Source organism: Pinus tabuliformis, chromosome 9 (assembly GCF_031772625.1).
Source record: "Pinus tabuliformis cultivar Carrire ecotype Pingquan chromosome 9, CPIR1, whole genome shotgun sequence".
NCBI lineage: Eukaryota > Viridiplantae > Streptophyta > Pinopsida > Pinales > Pinaceae > Pinus > Pinus tabuliformis.
This window is the reverse complement of record NC_142307.1, coordinates 1,730,413,623-1,730,433,724: the sequence shown is the minus strand read 5'-3', so window position 1 is coordinate 1,730,433,724 and position 20,102 is coordinate 1,730,413,623. Positions and strand designations below refer to the sequence as shown.

Genomic DNA, 20,102 nt, shown 5'->3' with positions numbered 1-20,102 from the left:
ACAATCAAAATTACTTTTTACAATATGTAACATGTCTTGAATACATGACATTGATTTCCTAGATTTTATGACTTTGATGACCAACCCTAAAGGCTCACAATGGGAGCCTTAACTATAAAATAAAATCCCTTGAGCATGAAAACCATGACTCAAGCATTACAAAGATAATTTTATTTACTTCTTTACATCAATTACATAAAATCATAATTACACGTCATTATGAAGACCGAACATAGTTACACTTTTCAACACTCCCTCTTAACTAGAGAGGTATTCATAATTCAGACAAGGTACTTGGACATTCTCAATATGAAGAATTCTCATAAGAAGAGTTAGATTGGCAACCCATCTATATAGCATCATATTAACCAGCATTGTAACATAGCAAGGCCTTGACTAACATCTCTATCTCTCCAAAAGATTACAGCTCAATGTTGGCGAGACCAATGATGCATAGACACCCTCATCATTGTCTCTCTCGGAACATACCCCACCCGGGTTCTCTCAGATTATGTTCCACTAGGATTATTCTTATCTTGGACTCCCAATCCTCAAAGAATATTGGTCCTCTACAACTACTCTTATCTTGGATGCCCTAACTCATCCTCAAAGAATATCGGATGCCAGATATTTACCCAATCTTCCATTCTGTCTTCCCAAGTGAAGACAAGGATGATTTGTCTATCTATCCCTCTCAACTTAGGGAGGACATACCCATTCCAATGAAGGAATGTACCCATTCCTATAAACAAGAATGTTCCCAAGCTCCCTCTTAACTAGGGACTTGACCAAGCTCCCTCTTGACCAGGGAGTTGCTTTCAACAACTCTTTAGGTGGAGATCATAAAACAACCAGTTGCTTGTAGAACTCCTTCCTTTGATGTCATGGATGTCTTCTTTGTTATAGAGTCTACATCTTTTGGGACTTCTTCGTAGGGAACAACCCATCCATCACTTTCATCCATGAGTCATGTCATCATTTCTTTCATTGGAAAGTGATCCATTAGTCCATATCTGGTCTTCCTTCATGCCATGTTGCCTTCTTCATATCATGTTTCCTTAAGGACCTTTCATCCTACCACATGATTGCCAGTTTTAGAAGACTTCCACAATTCTTCCCTTAGCAGCCCTGCATTAGCCCATCCAAATATCATTCAAAAATAAGAAATGAACATTAAATCAAAAATTACCTTTGTGATGGTCTTTCATCATGACATAGCAGCATATGCTTGAGTTTGCTCATTTGATCCTACATAAGTTTTTGCCTTCAACCTGGTTTCTTCAGCCTTGCATAGTGACCATAGATCGGAGTAGCTTCTTTCTTCCCATAAATGCTTGAAGTAAAGCTACCCCATTCCTCTAGTAGTGCATTAGTACTACTGTGGTCATCTCCTTGTCAGACATTATTTCTCCCAAATCTTGAAGTTGATCTCTTATTTCAGATATCCTCATAAAGTATGAGGCTATTCCTTCTTCTTTTGATATCCTTACCTTGTAGAATTCTTGCCTTAATGAGATAACTTCTCCTGGAGTGCTTACAAAAAACAACTCTACCAGTTTCTAATATATTTCTTCTGAAGTTTTAAGTTTAGATACATATGGGATGAAGGGATCCTTGATGGATTCTATGAGAATCCTTTGAGCCCTTACTTCTTCTTTCATAAACTTTGCAAGTGCTTGAGTATCTTCTTTTGGAGGTCTTGTGATTGGGCCTTTGATATGTTCCATGACCTCATTTTCAATGAGATTCAAATTTGTCCTCTTCTTCCATGTAAGAAAGTTTGAAGCCCCAACCAATTTGTTGTTTTCCTTGCAAAAAGACATTTTGACATACTCAGATGTAGACATAAATATACTCACTTGTGAAGATGCTTCTTCCACTTGCTACCTCCTTGAATTTGATGATGATATAGATAATAGAGAACTCGTTGATGAAGATAGTTCTCTTCAAGAGTGATCCTTGACTCCACAAAGAGGGAGATCACCTTAGAACCTTTTGAAGATCATGACAACGTCCTTGATCTTGCTTCTCTTGGATGAATAGTCTTCAAGATACTTTGATTTGTAGGTCTCTTCAACTTGAGTAGGGTCTTTGTGGTCTTTTGAGGATCCCACTACTTCTGGAGTAGACTTCTTCTTTGATCTAGGGTTTTGACACTTCTTTGTAGATCTTGACTTTGCTTTGATGTCCTTCGAGATTTGATCCTTGAGAGCTTGGGTGTCCCTTGATGGGATGCCCTTTCCTTGATTTGTCACCTTAGCTCTGATACCATGTTGAGAAATCTAGGGCATAAACATGAGGTGATTTATCTTGAATGATAATTGCTAGTGTGTGTTTTTTACTTCTTTAGATTGGGATCTTCTCTTTAAATTATTATAGTGTTCTTCTTCAATCAAACAACTACCAAGGGATAAACAGTAAAGAGACAAGAGACACAGAATATAGGCAATCATCCAGGGCCAAAACCTCTTCAACTTGAGTGGAAAACCCAAACGAATTCTTCTTCTGATAGAGACTTCAATTGACGAATACCAAGGTCAAGACCCTTGACCTATCAACTCCTCCAAGACTAAGTCACAAACCCTTCTGCCCTGCTTCTTCTTGACCAAGTCAACACTAGACAAACTGCTTGCTTTCCTTTGGATCTCGGTTATCCTTCAGATTTTCAGCCTCTCGTTTCACGTGGGAAGTATCACCACCAATTTTGTACCCTTGTTCCCTTCGCTTAGGATGGAGACTTCTTCTACTTCAACTCGGCTTGCATTCTTGACTTGTTTTCTTCCTTAATTCAACATCCTAAGATATCCTAAGATGACTAAGATAATCTCAACTTCTCTTGCAGCAAATGATACCACTCCTTGCACGTGTGATAGATATTAGCCCTAAAACAGATCCAACACAACTCGACTTCTAGTTCTCCTTCTTCACTTGGATAGAGGCTCTTCTTATGTGATTCTCACACTTCTTTTCTTGCTTCAGATCCTTGACCGAAATCTGTCCTTTCGTGAGGCCAAGCTACCCTATATGTAGTGATATGTCCATCAAAATGAGCCGACTTTTGGTTGTGACAAGGTCGACATGCCTTTCTAGAATCATCTTTAGGCCGACTTCAAGGTGAGCTTGTGACATGGTCTTAGAGGGTTATTGACACAATCAAAATTACTTTTTACAATATGTAACATGTCTTCAATACATGACATTGATTTCCTAGACTTTATGACTTTATGACCAACCCTAAAGGCTCACAATGGGAGCCTTAACTATAAAATACAATTCAATAAGCATAAAACCCATGACGCATTACAAAAATATTTTTGTTTTCTTTACATCAATTACATAAAATCATAATTACACGTGTCATTATGAAGACCGAACCTAGTTACACTTTTCAACAAGCGGATGTGACCCTTCCTGGAGGGGGCAATAATGGATGAGAGAGATGGGACTTTGTTGTGTGTGATGCTTAACAAGTGGTAATCCCCCCAAGCAGAGATAAGACTTGGTTGTGTGTGATCCTTGTCAAGTGGCAATCCCCTCAAGCAAAGACATGGTTGTGCGTGATCCTTGTCAAGTGGTAATCCCCCCAAGCAGAGATAAGACTTGGTTGTGCACAATCTGTAGGTTTTAACCCTATACAGAACTTACCTACAAACGAATTCTTAAAAACAAAAAATATACAATGCCAAGAAACATAAAACAAATACACAAAGATTTTCCCCTGGATCCCAAAATCAGGACTACCAGATTGATTTTTCATTATTTTCCTTTCAATGTTACAATACATATATATACATTTTGAAGCATTCATAAACCCCAATTCATTAACCCTGGATTAGAACATAATCATAGTTCCCTTGACCGGATCTACAAAATACCATGGGAAAAAAACCATCATGCCCAAAACCATGTGCAAAACCCATGCACAAAACCATAGGTAGGTCCGCCCACCTAATATAGGGTCCAAAAAAAATTATGGGGCGCTGCCCAAGTCCCATGCAAGGGGGTTACAAGGGGGGCTGCACCCCCCAGTGACCCCCCTGCTACGCCCAATGCAACAAACAGGGGGGGCTATCACCCCCACGTGTGCGACTAGTCGTGGAAAGAATATAACACACACCCAACATGATCCTTGTCAAGTGGTAACCCCCCCAAGCAGAGACTTGGTTGTGTGTGATCCTTGACAAGTGGTAATCCTCCCAAGCAGAGATCAAACTTGGTCGTGCAAGATCCTTGTCATGTGTTGGCAACTGGTAATGCCCCCAAGTGAATATAGGGTGATGGATGAATCTCCGCTATGATGATTCTTCCCCATTAGATTGTAACATCATTGTTCCAAAGCAGAGTTCCTTGCTTCAGAAAAAAAATTCCTCCATAGTCAAGAGGGAGTGTGGAAATTTGGTAGCTAAGGGATGAATTCCCTTGAATAAAATCTCATTTTTTACTATTATAGAGTGACTTTCAAAAAATAGAAAGTCATGTCCATCATTCCATGCATGACTTTCCAAAAATAGTAAATCACCTTGCTTCAATTGGTAATCAAGTATAGATGATGGAAAATCACTTAACTTATCCTTAATCAATCTCAATTGTTCAATTTTTATCATCAATATTATTATGATCCTTATGATACTATAATATTATTATTAAAATAGCCCACGGGGCTTTGGATTGATGGTGAATGGGTGCGTTGTTAAGGCACTCCTTGTGATAGGTCACCGGTTCAAATCCCCCGTGGGTGCTTAGGTAGTATTATATAGAAAAATATATATATTATTATTAAAATAGAAATACATGTCACCTCTCCTACTTGGCACTCAATCATGCCACCTCTTCAATTCTCTCTCTCTCACTTAATGGATTCGTTGCACTCCTCTTACACTGTCTTATGCGCATTAAAGACTCATCATAGCACTCTTACACGCATTAAAGTCTCATCATAAAAGATTCCTCTTACGCACTTTTCAATGCATAAGTTACACTCTCTCCTTCAAGGCACGTGTACTCCTCTTTATGACATGAGTTACAAAGGCAAGTGCACCTGCTTTATGGCATGAATTACAAAGGCAAGCGTACCTCTTTAATGGCATGAGTTACAAAGGCATGCATTCCTCCCTAAATGGCATATGTAACTCCCCCTCAAGGCATGCGAGATACTCCTCTCCTTCATGGCTCGAACTCCTTGCTCCTCCTATATATATGTGCCTCTCATCTTCACTCTTAGTCGCTTGTGCATTGTGAAAGGAGACTTCAAAGTTGCGAAAGAGAGAGTTGGAGAGACTAGTGAAGGATTGAGAGAGTGAGAGAGAGACTTGGAGAGTAAGAGCAGAACTTGGTGAGCCAAAGTGATTCAATGTTTGCATCAACTGCAGCTATCAGAGATCTTCTTCAGATTTGGGTGAACTTCTTCATTCTCTCATTGTATTATGTTTCTCTGCTAAACAATTGATTTCTAATAGAAGAAGAATCTGGTTGGGTTTCCCCTTGTGGGTTTTGCCTTGGTCATTGGACCTAAATTTTTGTGTCCCTTTATGTTCTTGGTTATATTCTATCTTTCATATGGTTTATATGGTGTATGTTCTATCTACAATTGCTTATCTAAATTTGCAGTTGGAAGAAGTTTTATTTTAAGCAATTTCTTCAGCATAGAACATCTAGTTTTCAACATGGTATCAGAGCTTTGGTGAAGACAAGTCCAGAAAGTGGAGAACTTCTCCCAGCTCATTTTCTGTTGAAATATCTCTTGTTGTCCCTTCTATTTGCAGTTCATTTCTTGCTGAATTATCTCTTGCTATCTCTTCTATTTACAACTCATTTTCTATTGAAATATCTCATGTTTTTGAATTTAGGCTTCTGCGATCCATATCAAGTTTATTGAGAAGAGTTTTCAGCGAAAATCACATCGTAATTCATTTGTCGATGCATTTCGAACCAACAAGTGTGATTCATCGTCAGGACAAGTTGAAGAACCAGTTCTATTTGCAACTCATTTTCTACTGAAATATTTCTTGTTGTCCCTTCCATATGCAGCTCATTTTCTGCTGAAATATTCTCATTCACAGTGGAAATATCTCTTGTTGTCCCTTCCTATTTGTTGTTGAAATATTACCTGTTGCTCCTTCTACTTGTTGCAGAAATTTGTTGAGCATATCAAGATGTCTTTCTCTTACTTTAAAAATGAAGAGAAGTCAGTTGATGCTTCGAATTTCTTCCCTTCGAAAGCCAGATTGGATATAACTCTTGAGGAACATGATGCACTGGAGTATGCTAAAGGAGAGGTAGCAGAACCAACAAGTAACTCAATTGTTGCTATCAAGGCCAAATACAAGAAAGAAGAAGTCAAGGCTTAAAAGATTATCCTTGAATCTCTTGGAGACCATCTCATCACCTATGTCTCCAACTTGAAGAAATCCAAAGAAATGTATGATAAGTTGATTGGAATGTATGAAGTGAATAACTTGAGCCGAATTCTTGCTTCGAAGAACCAGCTCAAGGATATGAAGATGAACATAGGAGAGACCATTCAAGCATACTTTATGAGGATCTCTAAAATTAAAGATCAGTTGTCTATAGTTGGTGAAATTGTATCTAATGAGGAGCTTGTGATGGTTACACTTGGAGTTCTTTCTCCATCTTGGTAAACTTTTATTACCACCATTAGCAACAATGACAAGTTTCCTACATTTGATGAACTCTTGGGAAAGTGTAGTTAATAAGAGGCTCGAATGATTTCCAGCGGAAGAATTCCCAAACATGAGGGAGAACCTACAGCATTTATTGTCCAAGACAAGAAGTAGAAATGAAGAAGAGGCCATCATTGTTCAAGAAAGCCTACTCCCAGATCCAACAGTTCCTTCAAATGGAACAAAGACTTGTCAAAAGTCCAATGCTACAATTGCCATAAGCATGGTCACTATGCCCTGTGACTGTCCAGAAAACAGAAGAGCACCGTGATCTAACTACAACAATCATACCAACAAATCTGAATATAGAAGAAGAAGAGAAACTCCTTCTACTCATAAAGAAAGCTACCGTTCTTCAAAGAACCCAAGGTATGACAACAATGCAACTGAAACACAATATGAATACTTTCTTGTTTCTGCTCTTTCTAGTTCCTGTCGTACGGATTCTTGTGATAGCTAGTTGGTTGATAGTGGTGCCACAAGGCACTTTACTGGTTATAAAGAAATATTCTCAAATCTGGTTGAGAGGGAGACATATTTGAAAATCATTCTTGGTGATAACTCTACATATCCTATAAAGGGATCTGGTTTTGTTTCTTTCCATCTGGATCAAGGTAAAACTATGACACTTCAAGAAGTTTTATATGTACTTGGTTTGAAAAAGAATCTTGTATCCATATATGCTTTATAAGATAAAGGAATGAAAGTTTCTTTCATAAATGGTAAAGTTCTCACTTGGTCGATGAGATCTAGCATAAGAGACGCTTTCACTCCAGGATCAAGATGTGAAAGTCTGTATAAAGTCAATGGAAGACCAATCCATGCACTAATCCATGACGACAATCATCAAAGTGAACTTTGTCACAAAGGTGCGCTCATCTGCACTATAAAGCATTACCTCATGTGAGTTTGATGGTTTTCAAAATGCCAGAGATTAGAGGAGACCGTGATGGACTTTTCCAGGGATGTGTTAGTGGAAAGAAAGTCAAAGGACTATTTCCTCTGAGCAAAAGCAGAACCAATCAGGTACTTCATCTTGTACATTTTGATTTATGTTGACCTATGCCTATAACTTCTCTTGGTGGCTACTTGTATTATATAATCTTTGTGGATGATTTTTCTTGCAAGACATGGGTTTATTTTTTGAAAAATAAAAGCCAAGCATTTAACATGTTTAAAGACTACAAAGCTCTGGTAGAAAAACAAACTGGAAAGCAAATCAAAATCTTTAGATCTGACAAAAGAGGAGAGTTCACTTCCAATGATTTCATTGACTTTTGCAAAGAAGTTGGAATCAGGAAAGAGACCACTGTGCCATTTAACCCATAAAAAAATGGTGTGGCCAAAAGGAAGAATATAATTATCATAGAAGCAGTCAAAGCTATGTTGCATGAATAGAAATTACCAAAGTTCCTATGGGGAGAAGCTGCTAACACAATTGATATGTTCAAAATATATCCACTCACCAAGCCCTAAACAATAAGGCTCTCGAAGAAGTCTTCACTGGTGAAAATCTCGAGGTGGGGCACTTGAGGATCTTTCGTTGTCTTGTCTATTTCCATGTGCCAAAAGAAAAGATGAACAAGCTAGAAGCTTCAGGTAAGAAAGGTTCGTTTGTTGGTTATTGTGAGAATTCTACATCTTACAGAATATACGTACCTGGTCAAATAAATATAGAGTTTAGCAAGGATGTAACATTTGATAAAGGCGTAGCTCTTGGAAAGGCAAGAGACGCTCCTCTTCCTCCTATTAATGTTGATAGACAAGATGATGTATTTGAAATACAAGAAGATCCTGAGGCTGAAAATGATCTTGCTGATGAACCCATGGAGCCCATGGACCCCTTGGATCCTCCTCCATGTGATCCTCCTACTAGAAAGAGGCCATTATGGTTTTATGACACTCTTTACATTTTCTTTCTAGGAAAAAATAAAGCTAATCTTATATTGTTCCTCTAGCTACTACTAGTATCAAGGGAATAGACTCTATGCAACTTTAAAAAATCTTGGACTAGAGAGCATCTTTTTGTTTGCATTAAGGACAAGAACCAATAAGATTTGGTTTTAACACTTATTAACAAAAAGTCAACTATGCCTCTCTTGTTTTACGAGTCAATTTATCTATTAGGGTAAAATTCATTTTTTCTATTATGAATCCCTAGCTTGCAAGAATTGAAGATCATAGGCTAAACCGCTACATCTTTAAATGACCTTCCTAGAGGAAGGGAGGTGCTCTTACCTACTGAGCTTGGACTGATGCCTCGTAGGGGAGGAATTTTTTATGAAAACCTGCTTTTGGATCTCAACTAGGGGAGGCGGGAGCTCGAGATGATGTGAGGGTAGTACATCCATCAAATGTAAGAAAAAAAAGGGAGCAAAGTCCTTATATGGTTGAGGTGAGTGCCTTTTCTATTATATAGGTATATTTTTTACAAGATATTATTTTCCTTAGATAGGAATAGGTTAGGGCCAAAATGGAGAAAATGGAGCAAACGAAGTGCCCACCCACTACTCTAGGAAAAGACTTCCAAACAAATTATGAAAGACCTAGCAAGTCACATTCTCACCAACATATAAAATGGGAATTAAACACTTATAAGACCTCCTAGATTATCATTTTATTCTCTTTTATGCCAACCCTTTCTCCAATTGTCACATTAAAGGGGTATGGTTAAGGCTTATGCCATCAAGAACCTTCCAGACCATGAGCCTTTTTCAGGTTACACACTAGATACTTTCTCCACCTTGTAATAATCCTTGGGCTTGCAATGTAAACTTCCAAATCTCCTTTTCGAAAGTTTAATTTTGGCATCCATCTAATGAATTTGAGCTACCACTAACACTAATATAGCTTTGATCACTTCCATCATAAGTGCAAAGGGATATTCATAATCAATACTTTCCTTCTATGTGAAACTTTTTTTGCACTCACCTTGGTTTATGCTTGTCAATAAATGAAAAATAAAAATATTAGGACCTTAGAAGGATACATCACCTGGTCCCCTCCTTTTGTTTATTGAACCATCTACATTATACTTTATCCTATAGACCTAATCACAACCCATTGCACTTTTTCCTTTAGGAAATTCTACCAATTCCCATGTTTCTTTTCACTATATGGAACCTTATTTAACCTACATCAATTTGCCCCATTCCTATTTTCCATGTGCATCCTCAAAGGAAATAAGTTCATTAGAATTCCAAGCAATGGCCATCAAAGCTACATTTACCTATTGTGAAGCTAACTATCACAACCTTATTTATTTTGTGCTATGTTCATTGTTTTCAAGAAATTCCTTTAGCTTTGAATCCTTTAATGTTAGCAACTAATGCTTTATAATCTTCTTAGGCTTTCATAGTGACCACTCCTTGCTAGCATTGTTGACACTAGCTTCCTCATCATCACTAGAACCTTGATTCATTCTATCTTCCTAATTTGGACCATTTTATTCTGCTAGTCAAGGACACTTTAAACCTAAGTTGCACAAAATGTGGAAACATCTAGAAGTTTCCAAAATGGGTACGGTTAGAAACGTGACCCCCCATAAATGGAAACGTTACGTGAAAAGTCAGTTCTATATATGTGTGTGTTTGTTTTCTGAGGAAAGAAATCGACCTCCCTCTCAGCCCGAAAGGGAAGAGTGAGGTTGTTGATACTAGACCAGCCCACAACTGTACTGACTTAAGAGTGTTTTTCTCAGGCTCAAAGCCATTACAACAATAATCATCAAGGCATCAAAGGTCATCATGTCACTAGTGGGGGTTTGAACCAGGGTGGGGAGGATAATAATCATTTTGCCCCACCACCCGAGATAACACACACACACACACATATATAAGTCAACACCGCATTATCTTGCAAGAAAGAAAAGAATGAGACACAACAATGACATTTAGAAGGAAAAGTAAGTCTATATCAACTCTCATGGATAATTACATGGTGCGAAATCCAAAATAGATGAGGCTATACATCCAAGGTTCCAAATCAACCTTTATACATGGCAATATGTGCTAAAAATGAAATAAAACATGAGCTAAAGACAAGTACAATTACATATCCTAATAATCTTCATCCTCATCCTCGTCAACAAAAACAAAACAAGGAGCTTGTTTAGAAAAAATAGAGCATGCATTGATTAGATATAGATTAGTTTGTGGAGTGATTAGAGATCAATTTAAGTGGTAGATTAACTTTTTCTTGCCATAGAAGGGAAACCCCACAATTTTCTTGGGTGTTTCAGTGAGCCTGCATAAGCAAAAGCAATCGCAGAAACAGGGCAGATTGGGCTGAAACACTACCAAAATGTTTCAACAGTGTTTCAAATCACGAATCTCCATACATGTGTTTCGGTGATGTTTCGACATTTTCAAGCTTTGCTAGTATGGGTATGCCAAGTTGAGGGGCATTTCCTACAACATAGCTTCAAACTTATCCAAATCCCCTTTTATGATCTTCATCAAATATGGCATCTCTCTTGCCAACTATATATTTATTTTCATAATAAAGTGTAATGTTCCAAGTTACAAAAAAGCCAACCAAGAAATATGTCAAATATTGGTGGGGAACAATGCTCCAAAGTATAAAGTGATGAGAAGATGCACATGAACACCTAGAAAATAGGAGAATATCTCCATATAACCCCAAAGGGTAAGAAACCAAATAATCATATACATCTATGTGCAAATGACTACACACACACATATATATTGTAGATATATAAATTACCAAAGGCTAGTCATTAACATTACACATGATGAAAATATTATTAGTGATTAGGTCGTTGAAATTCATATTAGGTCATCCACCACACAACGGGGAGCAAGCAAGATGAGATTTGAATCTAGGTCATCCTCACGGCAATCACTCTATATTGCCACTAGACCACAACCTAATAAACATATATATGTTACTCACTTATTACTCATAAACCTATTTTCATGTTAGCATACCATTTTACTTATACAAGCAATATCTTACATTGGCTAGGGACAACAACAAGAAACATTATGGAAACAGATTCCAACATTTGAAAGTATTTCAAAAATAGTAATAGTTTAGAAGCTAGAAGTGTCACTTTAATGCAAATTGTAACGCTCCCTCCCACCTCCTTAGAGTTCCCCAAGCTTAGTGGGAGGTATTACTTTGCTCTAACCCAACCTCCATAGTCTCATTATGGAAATGGGGCTACAAAATTCTTCATTTCCCAAAGTTAGCCTAAGTAACTTTGAACAACCAACTCGTCAAGAGCTTTGTGATGATGTAAATTTTATCAAAATCTGATGCTTGTATCAAAAGATATGCCCGTTCATAGTATCACCTTTTAAACTTAGCCACAAAGGCCAGACCTGCCATGTGGCTTCCACATGGCACCTACGTGGCAACCCCACTGCACTTAGGTGGTTCCACATCACTTCGGTGACAACATGGACATGACTCGGCCTTAATCAACATCTACCAAGTCACATCCCTCATGGGCCCACAAGTTTGTGCCCACCAAGTGAATTGCATTAATCCTTCATAAGTCTAACTCTTCAGAAATCTAGCTTTTCCATGAACTTGTGCTTGTAAAAAGTTATGGACCCTCGAACATCTGCACTAGCTTTGAATGGTGTGCACCTTCGACCTAGCCCACATCCAAGCGTCCCAAAATCTTATTCTCACTCTTGTTCTAGATGTCTCGAACTTCCAGACCACTCTAAACTTAGTCCGACCCTGCTTCACCTCTCACTACGAGGGCCCCACCCTGGACTTCTATTCAATCTGGCTTGCAACAAAGCCCGGCCCAAACTACACCAATAACTAACCCCAAAGGCCCTTCACCAAATATACCTTATCCGGTCCAATAAACACTTGCGCTAACTGAGGCCAGCCCATCTAGAATCTGAATCCTTGGTGATGTAACACATGCCATTCTGCCTAAATGATTGGACTCCTAGACCCATCAAACTAGTCCAAGTTCAGCCCCAAATACACGACAATTTTTGCCTCGACAAACCAGAATAACTTTCTAGGCTTCTTCTGGTGTTTCAAGGATTCAACCAGGGATTCTCCTCAAATTAGAGTGTTACGCAAAATATTATCTTCTACAACAAGAAGACCTTCAATCAGAGGATAAATATGCAGGAATGGAAACCCCATTCCACACTAGTTTTACAGTCATAAAACATAGCCATAATAAGAGTAATGAAAACTATTAACATGCCTATCACTTGGCACAAATCTCAACCAAAGCATCACCGAGGTTTAACTATAAATCTTGATATGACAACACCCCATTAATCACATGATGAACTCAAGCACCATCCGAACCACTGATGTTACATGCCATACAACCATTGTTCACAAACTTAAACCAGTCCATAATAACAATTAATCATGACAAGAATAGCATATCAACAATGAAGACCACACACATTTTGACAAACAACTGAAGCCAACGAATAATTACATACACTATGTAATTTACCCATGTACTCAGGAAAACATCAATAGTCACAGGGATCTGCAAATTCCCCCTCAAACCATGAGAACAAGCACACTTGCATCTCATTGAAAACAACTAGGAATAATACCATTCCTCCATGAGTATTGTTGATATATTCATTGTCATTTATGACAACATTACAATTCATGTGTAGTAAGAACACACAAAGAATACAAGTAAGCAACTTATCTTATGAAGCGAATGAGTGGAAACTAAGGGAGGGACTTCCACTCTCCACCCAACCGTAGGCCAACTACACTGCAATCTTTCTTGCAGCTGACCACCCCTGAACTGGATTCAGAGTTTGAGGAGTAATTGTTCAAGGGAATTAAAACCGATGCCAATCAATTGATCACATAGGAATCTAGATACCACCTCGTCTCCACTTGCTTAGTTCAAGACTATATCCTCCAGTGTCTCCACCTGCTCACCTAGGAATCCAAAGCACACTGATGTTCATTTGCTAATCTCGCAGATATCAAAACACACAAAGTTTTCCCTCTGTAAACCAGGGATCTAGAGTACACCATGTTACACCTCAGAGGATTCCAGAAGGCACGGCGTCTCCACCCGTTTTCTTTCTTCAACCACACTTCCCAGCATACTCTTGTTCCAGTGCCAATGCTTGTTCCAACATTTTCCCTCTATTCTACAAGTTCACTTGCAAATCCTTGTATGCCTAAACTGACATACAACACTCACAACACACTGCCCGTATCTGTGAACTTGTCGATGTCAACCACGCTTGTTTCACTGTGTGCAGTTCGCTCTCCCCATTCAAGTGAATGCCCCTTTTTTCCTGTCGGCTCCTTTTTCCTCCACTGACCTCCTCGCGACCTCTTGTGTGTTGATCACACAACGAAGCCCATACTCCACCTCCTTTCCTGCCATGAAGGCCATTAAAACTCAATCAGAAGGTTAGTGGCCATTAAATGAACAACCTTGACTTACCAATTCCCAAGCAACTCCTCCTCAAAACTTTGAATCCATTTCCACTCCTCACAGCCAGTCCTTGTGTTTACATTTCCACAATATTTACATGAATTACAATTCATAATGATAATTACACGGGGAATAGCAAAAGGAGTTGTCACATAAATCACACCTCCCTTAGATTATCTCACCATCAATGGGATCTCAAAATGAGCACTAATAGATAGCTAACAAGCACTAGATAGTCTAGTGGTTAATAGTCTTGCTATTGTCGAAGATTTGCCTCTTAAAAAGAGGCCAGTATCCATAAAGATGACTGTGACATGGATCTAGATTACTTCCAGACCATGTCTATTGCACATTGAATTTTGAAATCAATACTTCAGACCAAATCCAATTTCAACTAACAGACTTGTTCTGAAACATGCCCATCTTTCATATAACATTAGTGAAGATTATTAGAAGCAAGGAGTGAATGGCTAAATTTTGCAGTTAGCAATGTGAACGAGAAATCAAAATTGGCAGGCTTCTAAACAATTGGGGCTTACATTAAGCAATAGGGGAGTAATTTTACTTGTAAAAGTCCCTGGGTTCAAGTTCATTAATCACGCATCCAAGGCCTATTTGAAGGTATTCTGGAATTTATTTATCTTTTGACCATGAGCTTTTTAGAGTCAGTCATTACTGCGGGATAAAGGCATTGGAACCAGCACATGTTCAAAGGGTAAAGCTAATTCACATTGTTGGATGTTGCATTGTAATTCATTTTTGACAGGTTCAATAACCTTTTCTCTTCCCATGCTAATTATACCATTCTAAAAATATTGGATTGTTTAATTTTTTTTATGCCAAACAATAATAATGATGTACTATCGACATTGCCAAGACCATATTCTGATAATCTGATTGTAACAGTATACATTTTAGTTAAATAATGTACTGTTTAGCACAGTTGTCCTAAAATTGTAGATCATATGGTTAAAATGATTTTTCACGCTCCATGACCATTGCAAGATCCGAAGTCACTAACTCTTGTAAGCCATTCTTTTAACTCCATTATAGTAAGTATGCAAAAAACTAGCTATTTTAGTCTCGGAGCAGAAATAATTTTCTTCTTCATGCAGAGCTATACTCTCTTAGAGTTCAGACCAGGACTGAGGCAAGTGCATTTGCTTAAGAGGCATCGAAGCATGACCTTAATAAAGTGCAAAGAAGCAGTCAAGGTTGTGAACTGTCAAGTTATGGGCTCATGACTCTGATAAGTATAGTTGCAAGATTTGAGATATTTTCCAGTGAGTTTGAGAAATAAGAAAGTGTAAATATAGTTTTTAAACCTAATAACTCTATGCAGAGTGTTTAAGAGATCCAACTTAAGTCTAAATAAGGGGACTATGTAAAAAGAAACAGCAGAAAAATAACAGTTTCGTGGTTTTAAAAATCAGATTCACCTTGTAATCACTGGCATATGCTTAAAAGGATCACGAAGTCTAAGTCTTTCTTCAAACTACCCCAATAGACTCTGTCGTCACTTACCTTCTTTGAAAGTGTCTCAGTTCAATTTTTCTTGTAAACATAGGAATGCATACTGATGAATTTCATTTCAATTTAACCTGTGGCTCCTTTCAAATATAGTGGAAAAGTTTAATCTGCAATCAGAGGGAATGTAATCCTTGCCATTCAATTTCTACAGAGTAGAGATTCTGCATAGTGTTGTTCCATAATAAAGCATTCATGCTCTAATTGGCTCTTTAAGTTTTCATTTTTTCAACATTCTGAAAATCTCTGAGCGGTGAAGAATTTCTTTTAGAATGATTAATCAGCTTCCATATAACTGAAAAGGAATGATAGATAGGATTTATCCAGTTACCTTTTTTATTGCAAAGACACAAAAAGATCTAATATTTAGTTCTTCCAAAAATAATGAAGCTTCAAGTTCATACATAGTCCAACAAATATATAGTTCTCAAATAAAACTAGATGTAGTTAGGTTCCAGATGGTTCAACTAAAATATTCTTCACAGATAGTGATGATCACAGAGGGAACAGCATTAATGTTACTGGCACACAGAGGAGACAAGTTTTTTAAACTCTTAAAATTGAGAAGCCAGATACATCCCCCATTTAAGATAAAACAAAGATAACTATGGTGTGTAACATTATTAGTCAACCAATTACTCAATCACTCGGCAACTTCTTCACAAAAGGTGACACATGAAAACAAATATTTCTCCGAAAGCCCACAGAATGGATGCTAGCTGGAGACTTACATGGGCAAGAAAATGTACCAAAGTTATAATATGCGCATAGCCTAGGATTGTCTCATGATACAATTGATGTTAGGAGACAAGTTTTTGAAACTCTTAAATTTGAGCAGCTAGAAACTTCACCCATCATAGATAAAACCAAGATAACTACGATGTGTAACATTATTAGTGAACTAATAATAATTTTTGGCAACTTCTTAAAAAAAGGTGACACATGAAAACAAATATTTCTCTGACAAACCACAGAATGGATGCTAGCTGGGGACTCAGGGATAATATGCACATAGCCTAGGATTTTCTGATAATGCTTTCCATGTTTCACAGTGACACTTCCAGAATCCACTGTGTTCCCACTCTTCCATGATAAGTACATCTTCAATCATTAAATACAGCAGCTTCAGAACATTTTCAAATGGTGAAGACATCGCATGCATGAATGAATACGCATATTTGACCCCAAAAAACATTGGACTTATCAGTTGGGGGCCCACTTATCATCCGACTCTACCCTATTAGATGCTGGAAGATACTAACATGTGTGATGTCTGTTACCAAATGACTTTACAATGCCGAAGAATTATTTTGTTTATAAGTTTAGGGTTGTATATTGCTTGTCCCATGGTCCTTGCAACTATTCCTGCTCATATTCATGTTCCCATGGTCCTTGCAACTATTCCTGCTCATATTCATGTTTGGACGTCCTATAAAGGAATCATAATTCCGAATACTACTCCCGTTTTACAACCTATTTTAATGGGTACGTTTTCCAAATTTCCAAAGTTGGCACAAACTTCACTCCAATGGGCATATCAGGCCAAGACAATCACTCTAACTGCCTTTTCAGATGCGTTTGTCCATAAACATTTATCATCCAAGGGATGCCTTAACCCACAGGATAATAGTGAAACTAAGCTAAATGTTCTGTAACAGACAAACGCTTGAGGTTCTTTCTAAAATCAATACACTATAGTCTAAAAATATGAAGAATTCCCTATGTGGCTTGGGTCACAAATGAGGTTGACAGAGTATTGAGCCGTCCATAAAGATTCCTTTTTTGCTGTGGTCTGCCCCACCAGAATTGCATGTCAAAAAAATGGATGAGTGGGTGCAAGTCCTGGGAAAATTTGGCAGAATTCGTACCCCTCCAATGTGGCACCTAAGCAGAAAAAATCCATATTATGTCGTGCAGCTCCCAACATCATGGCTTTTCTCGGATACACTTTGAAAAAACCAGAAAGAAGAAGAAGAATCACTCATTTCGGCACAGAACATAAAGCCCAAAAGATGTCACCAATTGGACTATCAAAGCTATTGATTTCTTTTCTAACAGATATCAAGTCAAACTTTATTATGAACTGTCTATATGAGATCTGTAGGACAGATTAAAATATGACTGGTTTGTACAAGTTACATTCAAATCTATGGTCTTATTCAATCAATGGCAGATGTCAAAATAGTATAACTTTCTGAAAGCAGGACAACCAAAGGTACTCTACATGTAAAAAGGCATCCCTACTGCTTGACATTTCTGATCTTAAAGCGTACTATGAAATTCAGAGACGAAAGAGATGTCTTGAATTGTAACAACTCAGAAGATTCACTGAATGCAAATGTTAATCAACAAAAGGGTTGTGAATGATAACAGAACAGTTTGCAAGACGTTTGGAGAAGGTAGCTCTGTTGCAATTACTACTTCCATTTTGAAGTCATTGTAGGTTATCAGGTGACCTTAAGCACCTCAAAGCCAAAGAGATGAGATGATAGTATTGGAATATCAGAAACTTGATGATATAATCTACAAAAAATCATGGAATTAGACGTCCGTTTAGAAAAAAACAAAATACTACAAGGTAAAGACGCAGTTGAGAATTTTAACATCAAGTGGGCCGGTGATGCAGGACATGTGGAAGTCATACGCGCTTGACCTGAGCAATACTATCATGCAAACCCAGGTTATTTAATCGAGTGCAACTGCGTAACTTACTCTGACTACAAGTACCCTACAGGTCCCGAGTGCTTTGGAGAACCTTAGCCGTGATATCACAGTGAAAATAACGCACAAATAATATCTATGGTATGTTTCTACAGAGTATGTCTGGGGTTCTGAGTCCGAAAAAATTTGCGAATTAAGGCCAGGGAACAAACGCATTCACAAAATCTCCTGAAAATATCGGTGATAAGAGAAGTCTACGTACCGTTTAAAGTTGTTGGTTGGAAATGGAAGAGTTGGTTATCTGTCAAAGCCTCGCGTATCATAGCCTATGTCCTAATACCAGCCCTGCCGTGACGCCACGGCGAAATCCTTGGTGTCACGCTTGAAACAAAGCATATTGTGCCGATAGCATTAGCTCCCGGGAAGATTGTCTGGGAGGAAAATAGATCCCGGGTATTGTCGTTGCATATTTTGCAGTTTCCGATTTGCCAGAAAAAGATCAGCGCCAGAAGATTTTGATGACTGCATCGTTACAGAGATGGCGCAGAGAAGCGAATTAATGAGCATAAATGGCTTGTGCGCCAACAGTTTTGCGAAATAGAGAAGGCGCATACGGGCCTCAGCTCCCCGCGGACGAGACATTTTTCTCTCTCTGCCTCTATTCTATTGTTCTGCTTTTCTTTCATTCTCTTATATATTCATCTACTTCGTTTTCTTCTCCCTTTTAAATCACTGTTAATAATCACGGTTTTTAGGGGAGAGGCCTCAAATATATATAAATAAATAAATAGTTTGATCGTATCAAGCATGATTTCTTGATAGGGTTTCATGGATGAAATTGAGGGTAGCTTTTGTTTAGAATATGATAATATATCTTTGGATGGGCTGCAAGTTATGGGTTTTGTTATTTTTTGGTTTTGTTATTTTTTAGTTGAGATATTGTATGTCCAAGACTCCCATCTTTATTGTTTTGAAATTTTTATTGTTTTAAGGTTTTTTTAAAGATATTATATATAAATATATATATATCATTTATTTTAATCAGTATTTTCTTTAAGTTTTTTTGTAATTTCATAAAGGTAATATTATTATTTCGGTTTATTTATTTTATATTTTTAATATATATTTTTAAATTAAATCCAAATTTAAATTATTTATTTAGTTATTAAAAAAATCAATTACAAAGAGCCCATATCCTGTGAGAGCCCTCTTCCATTGGTTTCCTTCATATATTTCATGAAAAGTAAATTCCAAATTTCAATTTATTTTTTTTTAATTTATAGTTTTAATATTTATATTTATTTATGTATTGTTGATATTATATTTAAATAAATATTATTTATAGTTTATTTTTTGTTGTCAAAATTGAAGATTTAAATTTATATAATTCTCCATATTGGTTTGTAAGAAGATCGACAAAATAGAAGAAAACTCAAAAAGCATTCCAATCACATTGAATCGCAATTTTATTTTTAAATGCAGGGTGATTCAAAAGAAACAACCGATGAACATTGTATAATTTTTAAGAGACTCTTAATTCAAAAGAAATTTATGTATAACGATTGTAGAATGTACACATATATACATTATACTTCGGCGTTTCAGACAGTTATTGCTATCCACAATGACTTCTAGTTTTATTTTTTAAAGGCAGTGTGATTCAAGGGAAATAAGCGATCACTCTTCTATGTTTTTTTGCAGACACTCTTAATTCAAAAGAAAATAATGTATACTGATGGTAGATCATACCCTAGTATTTTACAGAGAAATCAGTGATTGTCATGATATGCATGTAAACATTTATTAAA

General features: G+C 37.3%; 1 long non-coding RNA gene across 1 annotated transcript in view; it reads right to left on the bottom strand.

The window, feature by feature from the left end:
* The window catches only part of LOC149155629 (uncharacterized), a 106,313-nt gene extending 87,333 nt beyond the window's left edge, over positions 1–18,980 (bottom strand). The window contains exon 1 of the long non-coding RNA XR_016263712.1: positions 18,557–18,980. This is a non-coding gene — a long non-coding RNA (uncharacterized LOC149155629). The remainder of the gene's footprint in view (positions 1–18,556) is intronic.
* Between the last annotated feature and the right edge of the window lie 1,122 nt (positions 18,981–20,102).